General features: G+C 39.7%; 1 protein-coding gene across 1 annotated transcript in view; it reads right to left on the reverse strand.

Moving 5' to 3' along the window:
- The window catches only part of PTPN13 (protein tyrosine phosphatase non-receptor type 13), a 128,058-nt gene extending 110,078 nt beyond the window's left edge, over window positions 1–17,980 (reverse strand). The window contains exon 1 of the mRNA XM_086747156.1: window positions 17,860–17,980. The gene's annotated coding sequence lies outside the window, so the exon portion shown is untranslated. The remainder of the gene's footprint in view (window positions 1–17,859) is intronic.
- Between the last annotated feature and the right edge of the window lie 4,933 nt (window positions 17,981–22,913).

A 22,913-nucleotide genomic window follows, 5' to 3' on the forward strand; every position in this document is an offset into this window, starting at 1 on the left:
TCAACCACAATAAACCTCTAGCATCTAGAGGACCGTTCATTCTAACAGCTCCTTTATACATCCTGCCTGGGAAGGAAACAATATCTCACAACAGAAGAAAAACTGGATGAGTAACAGAACAAGTTTGAAAATGACATCTATCTGCATCCAATTCCTCCAGCACTGCTCTCTACCTTAAGCATATACATGCAAAGAGGCTGCACTACTACAACACAAGGATTTTTTTTATTAAGTACATATTTAGCTCAATATGAGAGCTACCAAACTCCCACATGGATCATCCTACCTACCAGTATTTCTACTAAACTGCACTTACATGTATTTTTTTTTTTGCTATCAAAATGAAAAAAACAAAACCTAACCAATTTAAAAGTTACCACCTAGCAAGCGTTCTCTTCAGCTAATCAGTTGCTACAAACAGTCCAACGGCTTTCTTATCTGAGGCCCTAAGTCAATCTACATCCTCACTCACATTTTTTCTGCTTATAACTCTTGATGAAAACTGCTAATGAGAGTCCAAACAATTACTGATGGAGATGAACTATCTCCCAAATAACGCGCTCCTCAGCCACAACCCTGAATGGTGTTTTAGTTCCTGATAACTGTCAAGAAAAATTCTGAAGCAGCCCTACAGCTGGGAGAAGAAGTGATCATGTTCTCAAACTTCAGGATGCCTGAGGGTGCTATCCATCCGGAGGGTCTATCTTCAGTCTTTGATGCTCAAGACAGTAATATTCTCAACTTCTTGGAAATTTAGACTTCTTTAAGTGACTGCACATGCTCACCACAGAATCCCAGGGCTTGTAGCAGGAAAAAAAAAAGAAAAAAAAAAAAAAAAGTGCGCTGCCTGTCCAGACAGTTATGATTTTTTGGTTCATTTCTGGGGGAAAAAAAAAAAAAAAACAGAAAAGATGACAGATATGACATTAGGAATAGAACATTACAAGGTCTGCAACTAGATGACAACACGGATGTCTTATCGGTGAACTCACCTGTCTGGGAGTAAAGCTATTGCTCACACAACTGATGACTAATTCTTATTGTGAAAGTCTGTATTTCTACCCTGAAAAACAGACAAGACTGAACGCAGGCCTACATTTCATCTGTCAAGAAATGTATACACAAGAGCAGCTGCATCTTTAGGACCAAGGCATAAGCTGAGAGATCCTTACTCTACTTATCTGTAAGTTGAAGAAAACACTAATTCAAGCACAGTAGCAAGCGTCAAGTCTTATTCAAAGGGCACTGCATTTTCTTCACTCTTCTGTAGCAGGGAAAAAAAAAAGTCATTTTGCTTTCAGACAAAGAGCCTTTCTCTACTCAGACACAGTAGTATAAGGCATGAGATTCATACTTTTTGTATTCCCAGAAACATAATTTAAAAGGTTTATGATACACTGTACTCCTATTACGTGTGAAAATCTGTACAAAAGACTTATGCTGAAGAACTTTTAAGCAGGAGGAATCAGCGACTAACTTTATAAAGCAACTTCATACATTTCCAAATGAGAACAACTTCAAGTGAATTACCTCTTCAAAACAGAGATACCTGATGATACCCCATTATCATACCGAGACCCAACCAGGAAACAGGCACACTCCAATGGAGTAACAGATGTGAACAGGCAGCTGTCTGGATTTGACTCGTCCATGGAACAACTGTTCCTACACAGAGCAACTAGAAAGACAGCAAATGATAAGCTGCTGCCTCATGACATTCTCCTCAAATGAAGGAAGGTAGACTGATTCTAAGGAAATGAGAGGCACTGGCAAGTGAGATTACATATCTGGCGCTCTGAACTTTAAGTCAGCCTTCGGGAAGGACGTGCTTTTTAGAGTGTATACTCATGTGAGAGAGCACGTGTGTGTCTCCACACATAAAAATCCACATAAACATATGCATGTATTACATTACAATCTATCTATAGAAAAATCTATATGTACATTTGTCTGCATATTTATACTTCATATACACCAAACAATTAACTTTTGTTTTAAGTTTCTGCTGCAGGACAGGAGAAAAACCCTGAAGGACAAATGGAGTTGTAAAGGGGCAGGAACATTGATCTGTTTTGAGAAGTGAACATCAACTACCTGAAAGCCTTGTTAGAGGGTCTCTAAAGCCTATTAAAGGTTTTGGCCAAGACAGGTTTAACTTAAGGTTCTGTAAGCATTTGTAAAAACAGCTTTGATACCAACAGATGGGCTGCAATTGTAGTAACAGACCTCCATCTGTCTGGAAACAAGCTCTTCGTTCTACACACAGGGTACTGCAAGTGTAGCTCTAACAAGTCTTAAAGGGTAGAACCATTTCCTGAGAAGCATTTCAACAGCATTCATCCTCTGTGTATACACCTGTCCTCACAAAAGACCTCACAGATTAGACACATCTCTGTAAGTGTCTAATTGTCCTGAGAAGAAGTAACCTATTTCTTTGCTATTTCTTGAAAGTACTTAGCTGCTGTTCAAGTGATATGAAAGATGTTTCAGCTTCCTGAAGTGATGTTGAGCTGAGGGGCAGACTGTTGAAAATCCATTAACGTTGTCCTTGAACAGAATGCATCTCATTTTTTCACCCAATAACTGAGAATCTGTCAATGTAATATAATTTAGGTGAGCTACCAGTAAGGTCCAGACATGAACTATATTAAACAGTATTCGGTGAAACCAGTAACGGAAAAAAATCCAACCAAATAATATAGAAGATAATTGAGCTCTGAATTAGGTGGATGCAGTGCAAACATGGAGATACCTTCTTTTGGCTAATAACTAGTTGTCCCAAGCACAGAATTCATGACAACTAAGGTGACCATTTGTCCTTTCAGATTGCAGATCCCTTCTTTCTGCACTTCCTTCCATAGTCACACATACAGAAATAAATTTAAGACTAAATTAATTGTAATATTGTTGTACATATTCTCTACATACACACTCCCAACCAGTAAACAATTTGCAGGGCACAAAAATCTGAGAGAGCGCAGAAAACATGCAGTGTATACTTTCATGCTGTGAAACAGATTCATGGCCCAGAAAAAGAAAGACAAGCTTTATAGGAAGGATATTATTCCCTACAGGTTCATTATAGGATTTCCCAAAATTCTCAGTCTGTTGGTGTTTCCATACTCCAGTATTTCTCAAGCTCTCAAGTTGTCTAGGCTCTCTGTTAAATCTATCCTTAACAGGGTTTCTAAGCACATTACTCACCATCATCTTACAGGTACTGAATTAATATTGGTTATTTTAAAGGCAGACTTTCTTTAACCAACCATCCATAGTTGATCCATTTCCAGCAACTGGCAACGTATATCAAGATTTACCTACAGTTTGCCGATCTGCTCCACTCAACTCTACAGATGCGGTACAGACCAAGTATTGAGAACTGTACAGTTCATGTGACAACTATCACCAACTAATTTAGCAGAACATCTAGAGATACCTATCAGTTGAAAGGCTCACACAAAACATGAAGTTTTTCAGTCATGGATGCTTGTTTTCAAATGAGCTCTTTATGGAGGCCAAAACCTTCCTGAGCAGCTTATATCATCTAGTTTAAATCCTGCAATTAGGAGGTTTTAGCTCCAGATTAATTAGTAGACAAAGCCACTTGAAGACTTGGAATGCCTATGGTTAGGAAATCATGAACTTGCTCCAAAACATGAGTTGACACAGCACATATGGCTTTGTACCAAAATTATACAAGTTAATCAGAATCTGATTGGTTAACTAAGAGTCCCTCAGCCTGTCACTCTGTTCACCGCAATTCAGAAAAATATATAATTATGCACTGCATGATTCAGTATGCTGTTCACAACTTAACAATTGTTAAATTGACTATACTGCCCCTTGAACAAATTTTGAACACACACCCTATTTATGATTCATCTTAAATTCAGAGGCTCTGCATAATTTCTTCAGTCCTACAGCCATGATATTCTCCATGTCTTAACTGCCCTCAAAGGTGATGTGAATATTAGCCCTTCTCCTTTTGGATGGGAAAACATGCCATTTCTCTTTCACAAGAGTTTCATCTACCTGTTATTGTCGCCCAGCTTCAAATCATTACCAAGCTTATGGTTTCTAAGCGAAGAAAGTGAATGTGACTCAGAGCATAAAAATGACCCTCACCACAAAGAACATAAGCTTCAGTATCATTTGATAGCAACGTTAAAAATCTGCAAGGGTGACTTACAGAACTCTTACCTAGACCTTCCACACAGAACAGAGGACAGATCTATAGCAAAGACAGAGAGATAGTCCATGATAACAACAAATTTGATTTAGCTTCACACACTACAATGGACAAAGACTCCATCTGATCATTATCTGCGCTCCATAATATTTCGGTACTTGGAGAGATTACAGGACAGAACAAGCTACAGAAGATGGCATTACCAAAAAAACAGGAAAAACAAGATCACAGCACCTCCTCCCATAACACAATGCCAAGCCTGCCATTGCCAAAAAACAGAGTTCAGGGAAGTTCTGCTTTATCTGTATGATAAATACATTCATATTTGTAGAGTTACAGGACAAAGAGCCATATTACTCCCTTGGCTGCATAACAAGGACAAACTAGCAGAAACTTTTCCTCTATGGGCCTAGAAACCATGAAAGGAAAGCAAGTCACAGCATCATCTTTCTTTTCTTTCAAGAACATACCTATGAGCAATAATGGAGAGCTAGTCAGACTGTGGACATACACAGGTAATGCCCATGTAGAAATTACACTTGCTCTATTGGAATGGAACCAAGCAGAAGGTTGTATTAACCTCTGAGCCCATTGCCCTAGTGAGGGATTAAGTGAAAAGAGAATAGAAGGATAATATAACAGTGCTTAAATGTTTTATTGATGCAGCTGGACCATGGGCAGCTAGACCAGTAGTAGCAGAAGGCATCAAATTTTGGTACCTTCTGAATCAATTTGACAGCTCCATGTGCAGCAGCATAACTTTGTAACTCCTACTTCATGAAGACCAAAGAAAACACTAAGTAGAACCATACGAAATAAACAGAAACACCACACTGACATAATAAAGTTTTCAACCCTCCAAAACCTAAGAGTTCAAGTGTTATACAACAATATGGTCTGCATACAACATACCAACTTTCATCCTTTCCTTGCACAGCTAGAACTTTTACAACAACCCAAATTTTCTTCCAGTTCTGAATACAGTATTTCAATTTTAGTCTTGCAAACTTAAAAAAATGGGTATGTTATTAAAAAATATTATTTGCAATTTCGGTATATAAATGGAATAAACTTTAAAAGGAAGTCCTGCTTTTAGAAAAAAAAAAAAAAAATCAAAATTCTGTTCAAGAAAAAACGTGGGCTGAAGCTCTTCAACTCCTATTTCCATCTTTCATTGCTAAATAAACACTTTGGAAAAGAAGTGAAAGAGATTATTCATTGATACAGCATATAGAATATCCACAAATGTAAGGCTTGAAAAAACCACTTGGGCAGCAGTCTGAAACAGATTTCAAGAAGTTTAGAATGTTTTATCAATAGTTTCAAACATTTAAAATTTCGATATATGTTGTATTGCTACCTTGCATTCTCTATAAACTTTGCTTATAAAACACTGAATTTGAATGATAGCTTAATCAAACTGGATCAGTTGTATTGGTCTACCTCAAGCTGCATACGCTTATATGAGAAACAGTAGTACTAGATAATCAGTGAGAAGCATCAAGGGTTCACTCAAAGAAATCTCCATTTTGATACTAATGAAAGGATGTGAGGAGAAAAAAAAACAGGGAGGGAAGGAACAAAATTTTACAATCTCGAGATTTAAATCTCAAAAGACAGGAGAATGTAGTATCTTCTCAGTCTGCAGTGGGAGTAATAATCCACAGATTGCTCACTGTGCAGAAGCACAGAAGCCAGAAACAAGACTTCATCAGACAGTAGAGAGACAAGAACAGAAAGCAAGCGTGCTTGCACAAAAGCATGTGTATCAGTTTAGCCAAGGAAAAAAAAAACAACAACCCAACTTACAAACAAGGTAGCAGTTAGGGGCATCAGAAACTTTCACATAAGAAAAACAAATTTAAAAAAATCATTACAGCTGCCAAGTCTTGCTGGCAAACCTAAGGCATCCTGTGGACCATTGCTAACAAACTACAGAAGAAAAATACTTTTTCCTCAAATAATTGTTTTGAGTATTTTTATGATTTGGTTAATGCTACTGACTATTTTTCATCCACTTACCTAGAAGCTGAATATTACCCCAGTCATTTAGGGGGAAATAAATACACAGAATCATTCACAGGTTGCATTTTAAAGGGTACAGATTTACAGACTAAAATTTTGAGTTTTGGCAAAAAAAAAAATTAACTGAAAACAGTTGGCACTAACCTAGCCTTGCCTTTTACCATGCTGGTGAGTAACCTCTCCAATTTTTTAGTGATCTTTCACAATAATGAGACTTCTGCAAAAGTGGCTGTAAGACTTCATCCTTTATTTTTACACCAACAGTCTACAAACAGGTAATAAAAACCCTCAACAAATAGTTTTTCTAACTGACAGATGGGGGAAAAAAAAAGGAAGACAGAACTCCAGACTTTCCCCATCGAGAAGTCACACACAATTTACAGTTGCTCTGTACAAAAGAGCATGCTGGTCACTAATCAGAACTTTTGTCACGCTGAAAAACCTGAGTTCCACCAATTCTTTGGAAACAGTTTAAAGACAGTGTACCTTGGAGTTCCAAAAAAATTATTACAAAAAAAACAATTGCTCTTAGTAGATGCATATTACTTCTTGGCACAATAGCTGTGTTGTGTTGTTTGGTTTTTTTTTTCCTTTTCAACGGGTATTTATAGCCTATCATTGAAAATGCATCATAAGCCTCGAAATGAATGATGCCTACATAAAACATAAATTTATATATAAGTTATTAAAGTCTAGACAGGCAGTAGTTTCTCTTCCACTTCTCCGAAACCACTGACGATGGAAGAAGAACAAACAGATTTTGCACCATTAGCAGACTTCCCAACCAACAGTTCATATTACGGTGAAAAGTTAAACTCTGTGATCTTCAGTTGTTTAATATTTTCAAAGCAAAGACAATGGGTGGGACAGAATCAGTGAGAATTAACACATATTTCAAAGAGTTCAGCTAATGTCAAGCAGAAAAATATTTTCTATAATATTGCAAATTATATTCTGCACTGTGCAAGCACCAGAGAAATTTCCACATACCACATTAAATGCAATTCTATTCTGCTCTTTAATATTCAGTACTGAAAGACAGAAATTCCATCAGTGTCTGACAATATCATAAAACTAAAGAGTTTGTACTGGAAAATACTCTTTTTGACTATTCTGTGCTTATTTCAGCATGCAAGGCCAAAGAGCGCACACAGGAAAACAGCACATGAACTACTATCAACAGAGAACAAGAATCTGATGTTGAGGCAAGAAAAAGAATGCCTTTTATAATTGCAGTATGCCTTTCAGTTCATAACACGTTTCTCATCTGTAAAAGAAATCAAACTATTTATGTCTCCACAAGTTGTTTTTGTTGTGCTTTTCATGTGATACTATTTAAAATGACAAGTACTTATATAATCTTTTTTCTTATCTCATCAAGTACTATATTCTCACTTTCCTCTTTAAGAACAACTAACACTGCAACCAAAACTTTGTGGTATCTGTCTTTTTGTGTGTTCCTGTCTTTTTGTCCTCTCCTCCAGAGCAATTATTTTTACTCTAGAGTTGTATGCATAAAAATTAACTCTCTTGATTACTTGATTATCCATTGTTTAATCTATCCTTAAGATATCTAAAGAAAAGGCAATAAGGATTTCATGACAGAAAGGATGAAAAAACAAGCCAGCAGCTGCAGCTTGAACCAGATAGCTCAACACCCAGTTTACTTGTCTTCAGCTAGGTAGAAACTTCTCCCACCTTTCAGGTACAGCCATGACCACTGCTGATGCCTCTAATACAGAGCACTGACCTAGCTGCAACCAGCATGCTGCTGTAACTCTGACTTTCATGGACAGCACAGCAGCTGCCAGTGTTCAGATTCCTTAGATTCCTACAGTTCTTCTCTGAACAAGAAGCCAGCCCATGTGGACACACACAAGCTTCAAAGGCAGATCACAGAAGATTTCTTACTAAGTTTTGCTTAGAAAGGTTAACAAAATTTTCAGTTGGACGAGTTTCCTATTTATTTTGGTATTTAGAAGTCTAAGCAGTGATCAATACAAGTAGTACTACACTGGATCAGATCACCTCTCCCATCACCCCTCCCCAGCAATCACCAGTTTATTGAGTTCCTGAGCTAAAGATCAGAGCTGCACAGTCAAATCTGACAGTCACTAATGGTCTCTGCTCTGTTAATTTCTCTAATCCCTTTCTGAACACATTTACACTTTTACTCCTTTGTTCCAGTAACACAGCTGTAATTAAGCAGCTCACAAAAAGCATTTTCTTTTGTTTGCTGTGAAGACAGTAACCTATCTTCTCAAATTTCACTAGAGGGGTCTTGAAGGACCCCGTAATGCCTCACAGTCACTTAACTTTTACCAGCCACTCAGCAGTAAATGTTTGCAGCTACCCAAAAGAACAGAAAAGGTTTTCTTCCACCAACCTTTGCTGTGTGCACTACCACCACAGTAACTGATAAATCCAGACAATCTTCCAACATACAAAATATTTTATATTCTGAAGACAATGCATGCAAATAAAACTACAAAATTATAAGAAAATTTTTTTTAGGGTTTTCCTTAGTATTTTTCTGATGAAACAACAAAAAGTAGGCTTAAGGTTTTCTTCCTTTACATACCGTATTCCCCAAATTCAGAGGCCAGAACTGTACCAGGGACCAAGGAAAAAGGGAGAAAACTGTTCTTGCTAGAACGGCTTGCCAATAGATTAAAGCAAACACTAGTGCTAATGTGATCCAACGGTATCAAAAACTAATGAAAATAAACAAGAAAATAAACAGTTAATTTTTACAATCTATCACACTCTTCTGAAACACCAGAGTCTTCTAAAAATCATTGTGAGCGCAGACATTTTAATTTGACATAAAGGAGCTTTGTAAAGCTATTTCAGTAATTCAATTCTACACATTAGCCCATGTGCTTAAAGCTCCAGGCTGATTTGGCTGTTCCACACACGTGATAATCTAACTGCAAAGGCACTCAATAAATGAGTCTATATAGCTGATGAAACAAACTTTCATCACTGCCAGCCAGCAAATCTTCATAATAAGATAATCTTTAAATTCTTTATTAAGGTCATTCAAGGGATTGCAACGACAGGGCACACTGAAAAATTAAGCTGTTCAAAATGCAAGGTTCTTGTGAGTTAGCTTGTTTCGCTAAGCATGTGTGTTTGCCAGATAAATAGCATCAGAAAAACTCTTTCAGGAAACATAAGTCTAATGTTTTGGGGTCTCCTCAAAAACTTTCAGTGTCTATTTCTTGCAATTCTTATTAAATGAATCATTACAGCGGACTTCCCAGGCAAATTTCTTATTTTTGGAGTTTGACTCTTACTAACAAAAACAGGGATGACGATAAACAGTTCTAAAAAAAACCTACCAAAAAAAACCCCCAAGAAAACAAACAAATGAAAAAACCACACCCCACAACAGATAATTATAAACCCTTGAGCACCTTAAACATGACCACTAAGCTGGGAGACCCAAAAAAGTACTCGCAAGTTCAAAGGTCTGAAAACTCATCTCAACCTTTATCAGGGAGAAACCTCAGCTCACAGAAGCCTCCTTCACCAGCACATGAGATGATAGGGACATTCTGGTAAGGCCCATAAACCTGGACTAGAAGGAACTGAAGGTGTCCCAGCACACCTTGAATGAGCTCAACATTTTTTTTTCTCTCCTCTCCCCTCCCTTTCCTTCTGTTACCCATCATCCTTTTTTAAATTGTGTACACTATCAAAAAATACTGGTTTTCTGATGTTTCAACGCCACGAAAAGACAAGCTAGGTCTTCTACATCAAAGTCTTCCAGGTGCTTTACAGCTATATTCTAGTTAGCTTGTTAAACAATTTCTTCCTTTTTAAGATACAAGCTATTTAACATTTCACAACTGCTATACCTATGAGAACATGTCTTCTTAATTTACAGACATACAGATATTTACTGCATCGTCTATTGTAATGTTATGTATCAATAAGGATGACAAGAGTGTTTGTATTCCACTTGCATCCTACACAAATTTCCAGTGAAAGTAGCAGGGAGATTCTCATTGCTCTTCAGAGTGTATCAGTTCAGACGCCAAACACCGGCACACACAAATGTCCAATTTACTTTTATGGGAAAATATCATTAAAATCTTCATTTTCCCTAGATTGCAACTTCTTTTTTAAAATATTTCAGTGGATTCATTAAATGTGTTATAATTTTTTGCTCTATTCCCTGTACAGATTTCTAACACTAATGGATAAGCTGAGTTTTTCTGCAAGTGTTTCTGAAGCTCTCCTTCAAATGGCTAAGAGGAAATTCCTTCAAGTGCAGGGCACTGATCTAAGAACAGAGAAAAGATGACTGAAGATACACAAGAAATCTGAAGACAGAGTCTATGAAGGCTGGACAGAATCTCTTTCCTCCTAAAAACCTATCTGACACTATAAATCCCCTCCTGAAAAGTGCAGAGAAAGGTTATTGACAACTAAATCTGATGAATATGTGCACACAGGCAGTACTTATTTCCTATAAGTCAAACTAACATGAAGAACTCTAATTTTGTGATTTTCAGAAGATTAAAGGAAACTGGCTTCAGAAGAACAAACAAACAAAAAAAAAAAAAGCACCTCAGTCACTGAAAAGTAGTTAAATCATACTATGGCACTTGAAAGAAATACCATAACAAAACCTCTGGAGGAGAAAACCGTATTTATCACCTGTTGAAACATAGCATTTAAGGAAGTCACATACAGTCTTTAACTAGTCTGTTGGAGGGATAACTCTACATAAACCTAACCATACAACTGTCCAGTCAGCAAGGTGTATTGCAGAGATGTCTCTCAAAGTAACATGTGTGCTATTACTCACAGACATTAAGAAGTAAAGAAAAAAATTAGCACTTGTACCACTGTATCGACCGTTTGCTTGCCTGGGATTCAAGCTCTGAAGGTAATTCACTGAATGCAAACACAGCTTTGCATTGACTTGGGAAAAGCAGTTATTTCACTAACCATAATCCTAAACACTAGGAAGGTATTTTCCACTTACTGATTTTACAGTTAAAATACTAAAAGGCAAAATGTCCACTCCCTTTCCCTTCTCTAACTTTTCTCTTTGCTGAAACACTAAATTATGCAAAGACAGAAATGGGTAAAATCAGTAATAATATACTGTTGCATTTGATGAATTGTGACAAGAGAAGAAGAATCAGCAAGATTTTTTTTTACAGTACTGATACTGAGGAGCAAACTAGATATGAATTTTCCATGAAGTTTAACTATATACGTATGACATGGCTAAAAATCCAAACACCCCATTTTTTCACACATCTATTACTTAGGGCAATATGCAAGTCCAAATCTTTCACCGCGACTGGTTCAAACCATGCATGACTTTGCTACGAAGCACAGCTATTTCTAACAGTTTAAGTTTCAAACTCTTACTTAGCTCGCTCTTTAGTCCACTTAACCTTTAAAAATTACAATATATAGAAGCGGTTAGCAAAAAAGTCAACAGCCCTATCAAGAAAGATGGAACACATTTAACAACAAATAAGGTTGCTTACAAGTTCGAAATCTTGTAGTTAATATTTCAACAGCAATGTTCTACAAGGTCTCTAAATACCTTCTGCGCAGCAGACATGGCTTTATGAGTCAAGTCCCATTACACTTCCCTGGCGACCCTAAGAAATCCCTGGAACCACCAACATCACAAGTCTATTGGGGTTTTTTATGCCCTCCTTGTAGCTACTCATGTCTGTATGAAAATCTGAAAATACAGCAGCCAATTCCACACACTACTGAGATGCTGAAGAAATTAATATTAAAAAGGAAAAAATCCTTATCCAAAGCATGAAATTAATCACTGGGAACCAATTTCCCTGCACAAACAGGGAGCTCCAAATGAGAGTGTCTATAACCCTTGAGATAATGAGATAAGCCATGTTCTGTCTGTACTTGGTAATAACTTCACTAGCCTTTGCACTCAGTTTCTTGGGTTTTTTTTTTGTAACAGGTTTTGAGGGCCTGCCACTATCAGAGTAAAACATTAGCTATTACATGAATAAAAACACAGACAGACTACAGAACGGACATGAGACTCAGAGAAGCTTACTTTATGCAACTTTACCATAAGCATTATTTACACTAATGACTCTTCACGCCTTTCAATGTCTCGATTCTGAAATAGCATTGAAGTCAGAGAATGCAACAATTTCCAATACATTGGCATAACTATGTTAGTGCAATAAACTAGTATCATTAGTTCTATACAGCAAGCAGCAGTAGTGGTAAAATTCCAACGTACAAGGACATCCTGGAACCTACTAGGAAGACTACTGTCATCTGGCTGCTAGAGTACATCAGCTGCACCTACATACATACATACATAGATGCAGTCAAAGCAGCTTCTACAGCTGTTACGATACTGGATACGAAACACAGGAGCACCTGGTAAGAGTCTAGCATTCATTATTATGAAAAGCACATTGTGTCTTCAAAACACGAAGAATTGTATGATCTAACAGCTTTCTCCCCTCAACAAATTACAGAGCAACAAACAAAATTGCATTTCCTCTGTTTAAGTCTTTTATTTAAGAAAGAGTGTGAAACAGGTGTGTTTGCTATTAAACTCAGCATAAATTTCAAGCTTACAGCACAAATACAAATCATTTGCAATGGCACTGTTCAAGAAAAGTCACACAAACAGCCTTTCAGCCCAAATTTTTTTTTTCCTAAATAAAACATACTTTAGGTATGCCACTTCTGAGGCACCTCTCTGCAAATGTGCTTGAAACCAAGTACCTACACTACATACAAAAACTTAGTTAGAAAAGATGTTAACACCACATGAAAATCATTTTCAGATTCACTTTCAAAAATTTCAGCAAGCTCTATAGTTCCCTCCCTTCTCTCTCCCACAGGTACAGACAAACGTTCTTTACTAAGACAATTTTCAAGAAACAAACAAATGAAAATTTCTTTATCCAGAGTTGGGAGAATACCCTGGAAAGCCATGTCCTTCCTCTGACAAAGCAGAAGCACACAGAAATTAAGTCTTTTCATCTCAGAGTCTACTGAAAAAAAAGTAGTAAGTATTTTTTGCCAGCATCGGATTAGTTCATTGAGAGGTCTATGTTCAATTCCAACCTTGTGCACTTAAAATGTCATCATTTTCAGGTCAGTCAGTTCTTCTTCTCATGCTTTACTTCTAGTTATGAAATGGGAGACAAAACTTCCCTCTCTTTTCTAAGTGCCCCATCTAATCTAATTTAGTAACACACCACGTGGAGCAGGAACAATGAGCTGACACAACACCTAGTCCTAAATCTGACATTACCCTACCATCTGCAAATCCTTAGTAACACTCAACGTTCTGGAAAACTACTGTACTCCCTATAAATACCAGCAAAGATCAGCAGTTTTAATACTAAGTCTCCTTTAATTCTTGACATATTACTTGCAGACATTTCTGTGGCGTATTAAATTTACACATAAAAGATAAAGAACAACAGATGAAACCCTGAGAACAAAGCCTTCTCACCTCTGTTATTCTTCCTACAGAGTTTCATAAGCTAAATGGAGCAGATCTCTATCCTGGCAATTGGATTTCAAATGCACAAGGCATATCATTGTCCCAAGGAAGTCTACTCAATTCATTGTCTTTTATGAAAGCATTTTAATAGACCATGATGCACAATGAAGATGCCTAGTTGCTCACAGGTATTTAACTGGCATAGGAGAAAGAGAAGCCTGGGCAAAATAAAAGCGACACCAAAGAGTTGTCTTCTGCCCTTCCCATCTATAAATGCCAGCTTCCTTCTCGACACTTCAGGAGGAGGTGGGGCTGGGAAACACTTCTTTCAGAAGTTCCACCCTTCTTTACAGATGCACAGATTTCATTAATAGTTAACTGGCGACATACAACATTAACTTACTCTGGTATTCATAGCTTTCCATCCACGCTTATCCCATGGTAAGGGACAGCTTAGGGTAACTGCTCACAAATATTTTCTGCACCATGACACACTACTCCAAGACTTGCTTTTCAGTCTCTTTGTCTCACTTGTACTCATTTTAAAACAGTAAAATTACAGCAAGTTTTTCTGTAAGCAGAGAAAATAAAGGGTGACTGACAGAGCACAAGGCTGCTAACCAACACTCCCTCTCAAATATCCAAAATGTGGCAGCCAGATGAATACTTACAAGTTCGTAGGTTTAGCAGACTCCTGGCAAAATCACTTTGAGTTTTACCAATATCATCAAGGGACTAAAGGTTCTAGGCTTGTCGGGTGAGTAAATGGGAAAGCTCTTCAAAAGAAAATCTTTCCCCTTAAAAAGCTGACTTTACTCTTGTTCAAGTTAGTAAGTCTTGATAGGTGCTCTTGAACAACCACTAGAGAGACTCTTGAGTGTTAGGTCTCCTTAACTGAAAAGGACTTTGAACAAGGGGATGCCTATATTAACTAGGCCCTCTGGGCCATATTGTCATGTATTTCAACATATAAATGTACCGCAGCATTCAGAGACTTCAGCGATAAAGAGCTCTGTCCAACTGACGGGCACTTCAACAATAAACTCCCTTTAAGAGTCTGCCCAGTCTCATTTTATCTGTCTAATTACTTACCTCTCTTGCAGGAATAGCATGCTATTAAGGTTTGCTGATTAAGATTTGAAGGCACTTTGAAGATTTATTGTACTATACAACTGCCAATTATTGTTGTTCATACCTGCATTCAGTTGGGAGGAAAATAGCTATGTGCCAAATAATTTCTGTTACACATGTAAAAGTGAAAATATTTGCTTTGCTGTGCTCTTTAAAAAGTAAACAGAGAAAAAGACGGCATTGTAACTCGCAGTCCTTCACTGTCATACCTCCTTTAGATTTATAAGAACCACATGGCTGAAAAAATTCCACCATAAAGGAAAAAAACCCAAAGAAACACAACATCTTCCCACTGGAACGGGCAAACACGACGTTTGTATGTTGGTAAATTCCCACCTGCAGGAATTCAGTCTCCTGCCTTTCCTAGGCTTCTTCACCACTTCCCTTCGAGGCATCCAAAATGACAATGCTACGCACAAGTTACCACAGGCTCAAGATGACCAGTTACAGCAGTTATTTACCACTCATCCATATCACTGCCCATTTTTACTTTCAAAGGCCTGTAAAGCTGTGAATAGGCTACTGGATCCCATCCACTCCAAACACAGTTATCCTGGTGAAAATATGTGCTATAGACTCACTTTTCCCTTAACATTCAGCTCATTCTTCTCACACAGATACTTCCTTGTTTCACGCATGCTCTTCCATCCACTCAAGTGTTCTCCAGTCTGTGGCTCTCATAGCCACCAACTCCACTCAACAACAGTCTCAGAATGAAGAGCTGTATTTTTTTTTTAAATTAAGCCATTATAACAACACCCTGTGATACAGACAGTCTCCTTTTACACCTGGTATAGTCAAAAGTATTTACTGCACCTTTAACTTAAATAAATAAATATAAATAAATAAGTCGGACTCCGAAGAGGGAAAAAAAAAAACCAATACAAACCCTCTCATCTGCAGAAGGTTCAATTTTTTTATCATGCAACAGCGAAAAAAAATAAAGTCCCATTATGGGAGGAATACGTCATGCACTTTTCCAGTCACCAGACAGGATTGTTAGGTTAAAGACAAGCAATAAAACATCTTTAAAAATTGGACAGTAGGTTTTTCTATCTTTTGCTATCTGCAGCCTGGACAGGCTGAGAGAGCTGGGGCTGTTCAGCCTGGAGAAAAGGCTCTGGGGAGACCTTACAGTGGTCTTCCAGTACGTCAAGGGGGCCTACAGGAAAGATAGGGAGACAGTGTTCAGTAGGGCCTGGTGTGACAGGACTAGAGGCGATGGTTTCAAAATAGAGGGAGGTAGATTTAGATTAGATATTAGCAACAAGTTTTTTACACTGAGGGTGGTGGAACACTGGAACGGGTTGCCCAGAGAGGTGGTGGAAGCCCCATCCCTGGGGCCAGGTTGCATGAGGCTCTGAGCAACCTGATCTGGTTGGAGATGTCCCTGCTCCTTGCAGGGGGGTTGGACTAGATGACCTTTGAAGGTCCCTTCCAACCCTAACCATTCTAAGATTCTATGACTCTTTTCCTTCCTTAAATTACTGCTTACATTTTAAATCTGTTTATGGAAAGATATGCTTGTTGGCAGATAAAAAAAAGACACTCCAGATGAAATACGTATGCCCAACGTGAAAGCTGAACAGGTACACCTGACAGCACTAGGAGTGGTAGCAAATTCTGTTGTAACTGCACTACCAAAAGATTCTAAGACTAGATTTACTCTTTCCTCATCAGTATTTCCGGCACAAAATCAAAACTATTTAAGTTCTTTTCCTATTTGTGTCTGTATCCTCATTGATCCTAACTCTTGCAGAAGTGTCTTTTATACAGCTTTCTGGTCATCCAAAGACAGACTTGTAGAGGCAGCATAATTTGAACACAGAAAGCAGTCCTGCTCTAGAGTCATTACCTTAGGTATTAAATGTCATCACCTCACCAGCCCGAGCCCAAACGAAAGACCTGGGAGTCAAGACACCTAGGAACACGTATTCAGTAACAGGTTTCTGACATGAGGTTCAGCCCCTAGGAGAAAGTCTGTGTATTCTGACCCAGTTTCACTTTACAGTTTCATAAAACATGCCCTCTTCCCACCGAAAAGGCTTCCTGAACTGATAAGTGCCCCAGCTAGTTCCACATGCAGACTTTCATATTCCTTTCTCCAAAACTCACACGTTAATAAGATGGCTAGACACAGATTACCTGCAACCAACCTTACAGTTTTCATGTCCTACATTTACTTCTGATTCCACCTACAAAACCAAACCGGTTCCCAAATGTTTCCCCAATAAACAGCAGGGGTACAGAGCAGCTTCTGGCGGTTCCCTATGAAGTCACTGCCTTTGTTGTTTTAAACATGCAATTTAAAGAGAATGACACAATCTAGAATATGAGAGAGATTATCCTGCGGTTTGCGGAGGTGTCGATTGCCAGGAGATAAAAAGCCAATGAAACCCACGCTATTTCTCATCGCCAGCCAACAGATTTATACTTCGTTCCTGTTCCTCCAAAAACCTTAATGAGGCAAAAAGTTTTTCCCTGTTCAGAAGTTCGGGGGGTTGCTTTGTTTGGTTTGCGTAAGCAGTACCGAGCCCTTGGCCGCCGGCAGACGCAAACCCCCACGCGTGTGGTGCCGTTTCTGAAAGCCCAGTTTAACCCCAAAGGCGGCCCGGGCTGGAAGTCCAGGGGGGAGAACCGACACCAACCCGCCACGCTTTGTGAGGGTTTTCTTTCCCTCCTCCCACGCTCCGCGGCCGTAGGCGGCCGGGGCTGCCACCCCGCGCTAGCTCCGCAGAGTGCGGGCCCGGCACTGTGCACCCCGCCCGCAACACCTCCGCGGGGGCCGAAACCCGCGGCGGCCTGCCGCCCTTCCCTCCGCGGCCTGCTCCCCGCCCTGCAAGGAGCGAAGCCGCCCCGCCACGGAGGGGCCGCACGATTCAACAGCCACCGACGACCGTCCCTCGGCGAGACCCCCTCCCTCGGGGAGGCCGCCGAGAGGACCCACCCCCTACGGCCACGCACGCCCGGAGTGGCCGCCAAGGGCTCCCCGGCGCGCAGGGAGGGGCAGCGCAGGGAGCCCCGGACCTACCGGCCGGTTTGGAGACGCCGTTCGCACACGCAGGGCGGTGATGGAGCCGAGCAGCCCGCAGCTTCGCCCTCCTCCCCGCCGCAGCGCTCGCCTAAGGTCGTGGTCGGCGCCTGTAAGGGAGCGTGGGGACAGAGTCAGAACGGAGCAGCATCTCTCCCCACGCCGCTCGCCAGCCCCGGCGCCGCACTCTCGCACGGTGCGGAGAGGGCGGGAGCGGCAGCGCTCTCCGCCCCGCGGCTCCCTCCTTCCCTCCCTCTCTCTCCCTCTGCACGGCCGGCCCGCCGCCAGCAGCCGCCCCTCCGACCCGACTAGCGAGTGCCGGTATACCCACCGCGGCCGCCCGGCCCCGCCGGCCCGGCCCTCCCGCTGCCCGCTCCGCTCCGCCGGCCGCTACCCCCTCAGGGCCGCCCAGCAGCGCGGAGAGGCGGCCGCGCAGTCTCCCTCCGCCCCCGATGGCCGCTCCCTCCCTCGCACCCCCGGGGCGGCGCGGGAGCTGCTGACACAGGCCCGGCCCCGCCTTCTCCCTCAGCGCCTCGCCTGGCCCGGACCGGCCCGGCCCCTTCCCGCCCTCCGCGCCCCGGCCCCTTCCCGCCCTCAGAGTCCGGCGGGAGCTCGAAGGTAATTCGAGAGTTTACTCTATGAGGGTCCAACTACTGCGCTGATAACGGCGGCCTGTTGTTGGCCCCAGAGGCGGGTTTTTTTCGGGGATGGTCTTCTGGCTGCTCCCAGTCCTTGGTGGTTAAGCTGGGGGTCTTGGTTCTCTGTTACGGGGGGTCCCGTGTCATTTCGGACAGTCATCCATCCCTGAGGGCACTGAAGGGATGGGGAAGGCAGGAGGGGAGCCATCCACGAACAGACGTTTCATTTCCCATCCCTAGCCAAAGCGTTGCTTAAAAAAAAAGGAAAAAAAATAGTTGCATGAAGCAAACGGATACAGAAAAAAGCCTTAATGGCAAAGTTTTCAAATACAGTCAATTGTTTTTAGCCTGTCAGACAAATTATGGTGAGGAAAAGGTCTACTTGGCTACATTTAAAAGTTTTTGGGTTTTTTTTTTTGTTTTTGTTTGTTTGTTTTTGTTGTTGTTGTTGTTGTTTTTTAATAAGGCTTCATTTTTCCACTTTGAATGGGAGATCCACTGTGGAGACCCCCTGCCCACTTGCCCCATGGATTGGAGCTTCTCTGGTGAGTTCCTCTGGGATTTCTGGACGAGCTGCCTCCATCGTGGAGACAGACTGTGGAAGGAAATCATCACAGCGTAGGAAAAGTACTTTTGGTTACAAAGAATACTATCGTCGCAGATGTGGCTCCAAATTCAGGCTATGTGCAAATGAACTTTTTCAGGGTAATAGTCTAGAAGAATCGTTTCTATTTAATAAAAAAAACCACAACAATTTTTTTTTTGTGGAAACAGTTGCTTTAAAATACATAAAAATGTTTGGCTGTAACTGTTTTATAACTAAATGCCAATTCCTTGGTACTAAAGTATTAAAGACTCAACATGGAAGTTAGTCTGCCATAAGTAATAGTGTCAGTGACTTTGTTTAAGTCATAACAAAAATAAAAGGTGAGTGGTAGAACTAATTAATATTTTAAGAGGCTACAGTAATCTGAAGTGTTGTTAGTTATATAATTTAAAGATTATTTTCTTGTAATACAAGTTGCTTAAGTTGATAACTAGCTACTTACATTTTAAGGTGAACTGAATATATTGGTATCCACATTTCCAACAGGAGCTCACCTAGGTCTCTGTACATTTATACATTCCATGACATGGGCCCACCTCTTTTTTCTAGAGATTAGTGTCTAACTGAAATAAGAATTATTTTTTATGGATGTTGGTAATCTGTAGTAGATTTTATCCTAAAACTATGCTTCCATGCCTCAGCTCAATTTATAGTTGCTATTACCCATGTTACTATATATTCTGTCTTTTTTACTGTATTTGAAGATGGGGCACAGAAATAACTCTTTGTAGGAATATGGGTTTTCTTAAAGGTAAATTAGTAAGTCAAGTAAACGGCATGAGTAAAACAGGACTTACAGATGTGTTAAAACATAACCAAATAATAAGGCAGTATTGTCTTCTTGTAGTAGAGTATGCCTCTGAAGATAGAAGTCTCCTCCCCAAAAAGTCACCTCACTTAAAAGACTGCAAATTTGATTGTGATTGACTTTAAAGAAGATTTGGTTCCTTGTTCTTCGTTCTACTAATGAGCATCTGTTTGGGACAGCATTTTCCTTAGCCTTGTAAATGTATGTGAATGCCTTAACAATTATCTCATTAGACTGTTTGATTTTTTTTTTTAATTAAACATCTTCAACAAGGAAACTTGGAGCTTAGGATCAATGAAAAATATTATATCCATTTTCACCTACTGTGCATTTTACAGGGATGCAAATACATGGAAAACATTGTCATAACTTTAGAAATGTCTTACATCACTAAAAGAAAGACATAACACATTGTGCACAAAGACTAATGCCTTGGACTGCCTCCGCTGTGGAAAAATGAAACTGCTTTTGTTGGTGTGGCACTTCTGTCATGTCATGAACACAGCATACATTTACTGCAAAGACTGACATGCCAGTACTTAACTTAGTAGATTCCTGAGTGTGACTTTTTCCTTGGCTGTTCAGAGGAAGTTTCCATGCTAACAAGACTTACAGACTTTATTTTTCCCTCTGCAGAGTGTGTCTGGCAAATAAATATACTGCAGTTACTCTACCATCAAAATCTTGCATCATTTACTCATAGCTTTTGCTTAGTGTACTGCAACTTTGCTTACGAAAAAAAAAAAGCCAAAGTACATTATCCGGTGTTCTTGTTGAAACTTTCTTAATAAACAGTTGTGCCTCTATCTATGTCTAAACAGGGATTCAGGAGCACCTCCAAGTTCCTGCTTTGGGATGCATGTCTGGCCACACCTTGACTGGGTATTAGGACAAAACCTGTACATAAACTAGAACCCTCCATTCATTTCATGCTTATGTGTAATTGAGGAGTTAAAAACTGTGTGGCATGCTGTAGTGTACATGTAAAGGTCAGTTTAGAGGAAGACTAAGTCTGAATAGTCACACTTTGCAACTAAGGAAAACCATAAAGAAAAAAGCCCAATATAACTGCACCTTAGGGCAATTCACACACAAGTTCTTGGCCCGCAAAGCACCTTCTTTTTGAATTAGACTGTATTAGGATATTAAGTGTTATCCTTATATTGTCTAAAAGATCCTAAGGAAATTACACGAGTTACTCAGAAAGAAGCAGGAAGGAGAAATAGCTACCACAAAGATTAAATCTCTGAGAAATATTAAGACTTAGTACAGTGACTGTCTGGGGTTTTCAATAGCAACAATTAATTTTGGGTGTCTCCCAGTTTTGATGCCCAAACAGGGACCTTATTTTCAAAATGTACACCATAAGTGGTGTCTGAAGTTTGGCAGCTTGATTCCCAAATCCTTTAGAACTCTTAGCCATTTTATGTTCTTTAGCTAAATGACGGTCAAAGGACAAAGAGAACATTCCCTACAAACATTAGATGAGGCTGAATGCCAATAAAAGGAAGTAAGTATTTTTGGTCTTCATCTACAAATGAAATCCATCTAGTAGGCTAATGCCAGTGAGGTTTAAAGTGTGCTTGTTAGCCCTGTATCAGTACAGTTGCAGAAAAGAGGCTTGAAATATATTTGGGAGTATAGTTACATACCTACCATGTAAAACCAAGAAAAATTAGGGATTTTACTACAAAAGTATTTCCTACACTAAGACTTACAACTCTTGAGGATAATCTTCAAGAAAATGTAATTTGCAGAAGCTGATTAGCTTTAGATACTTAAAACCAGACTGGTTGGAATAGTAGTAAATATGCACTAGAGAACAATCTTGCCCAGACAGAAAGTACATGTTCAAACAGGTCCTTTCTGCATTTAACTTTGGAGTCTATCTTAATGAAGGTTTTGTTTTGGAATATTACAGTCAAGAGTTAAATCAGAGCAGCGGAAGAGAGACATTAAAATGTATAGGGAGAGCAGGAGAAAAGGCGTTGTTTTTATTTGAGATTTGAAATGAGATGAAGGGTCACCGAGGCTGAGAAATACACAAAGGCTGTCCCAGACTACAGCCTGTTTTGAAGAAAAGGCTGTTGCATCAACAGTAGCTAGATTGTGTGGAGGGACAGACCAAAGTCTAGACAAGTTGGGGGGGCGGGGGCATGCAGAAGAGATAATTTTTTCCAAAATTGTAATGTTTCTGTAGTTCCATAATTGATGACTCTTGGCTGACCAAATTTCAAAGGACAATTTGGATTTTGAATATTCCTTTGTCGTAGCTCTCTGACATCTGAAAGCATTGTGTTTATCTTCAATGAATTAATTGCTTTATTGGTGCAGCGCAACTTAGCATCATCCTGTGTGCAACTGCTAGTATGAATTTTGCTAAACACAGTAAGAGCTTCATAGTTCCCTCAAACAGAGAAGGCTCTGACTTAGACAAATGATGGCTTTATATTTTGCAGTGATCTTCAGTACTCACGTGTCAACAAGGAATTCTGCTTGTCTATTGGTAAATTCTATAATTTGGGGGTCATCTTTTGTTTCTGTTTTTAATATCATGCCATGAAAGTTGCACAATGACAGTTTCAGTAAGCGAATGTCTGCAGGCAAACAATCTAACATGTAGATCCAGCATTTACAGCTTGTGCACTCTTTTATTACATTTCCGGCACTGTTGAAATTCCTAAGGCTACTTACATAATTTTTTCTGCCTAATCAAATCTCACTTTTCTGAGGTGATTGAAATGACCAGAAACTAAGTTTTTTATACTAATCCTTAAGGATTGCACAGTTTTGCTATTTTTGACTTGCGAATACGTGCGTATTCAGATGTGTGATCTTAAACCTGATTGGAAGGGGTGGGAACTGAATATATTAATTGCACTACTTTTCATTAGAAGGTAGCAAAAACAGTAAAAGAAACATAACCCAACTATTTTCCAGAACTTTTTAATCACTAATTCTCTTCGTTGACATCTAAGAGAATTTTGTGCTGTTTCTGTCA

Source organism: Chlamydotis macqueenii, chromosome 4, assembly GCF_036417535.1.
Source record: "Chlamydotis macqueenii isolate bChlMac1 chromosome 4, bChlMac1.mat, whole genome shotgun sequence".
Lineage (NCBI taxonomy): Eukaryota > Metazoa > Chordata > Aves > Otidiformes > Otididae > Chlamydotis > Chlamydotis macqueenii.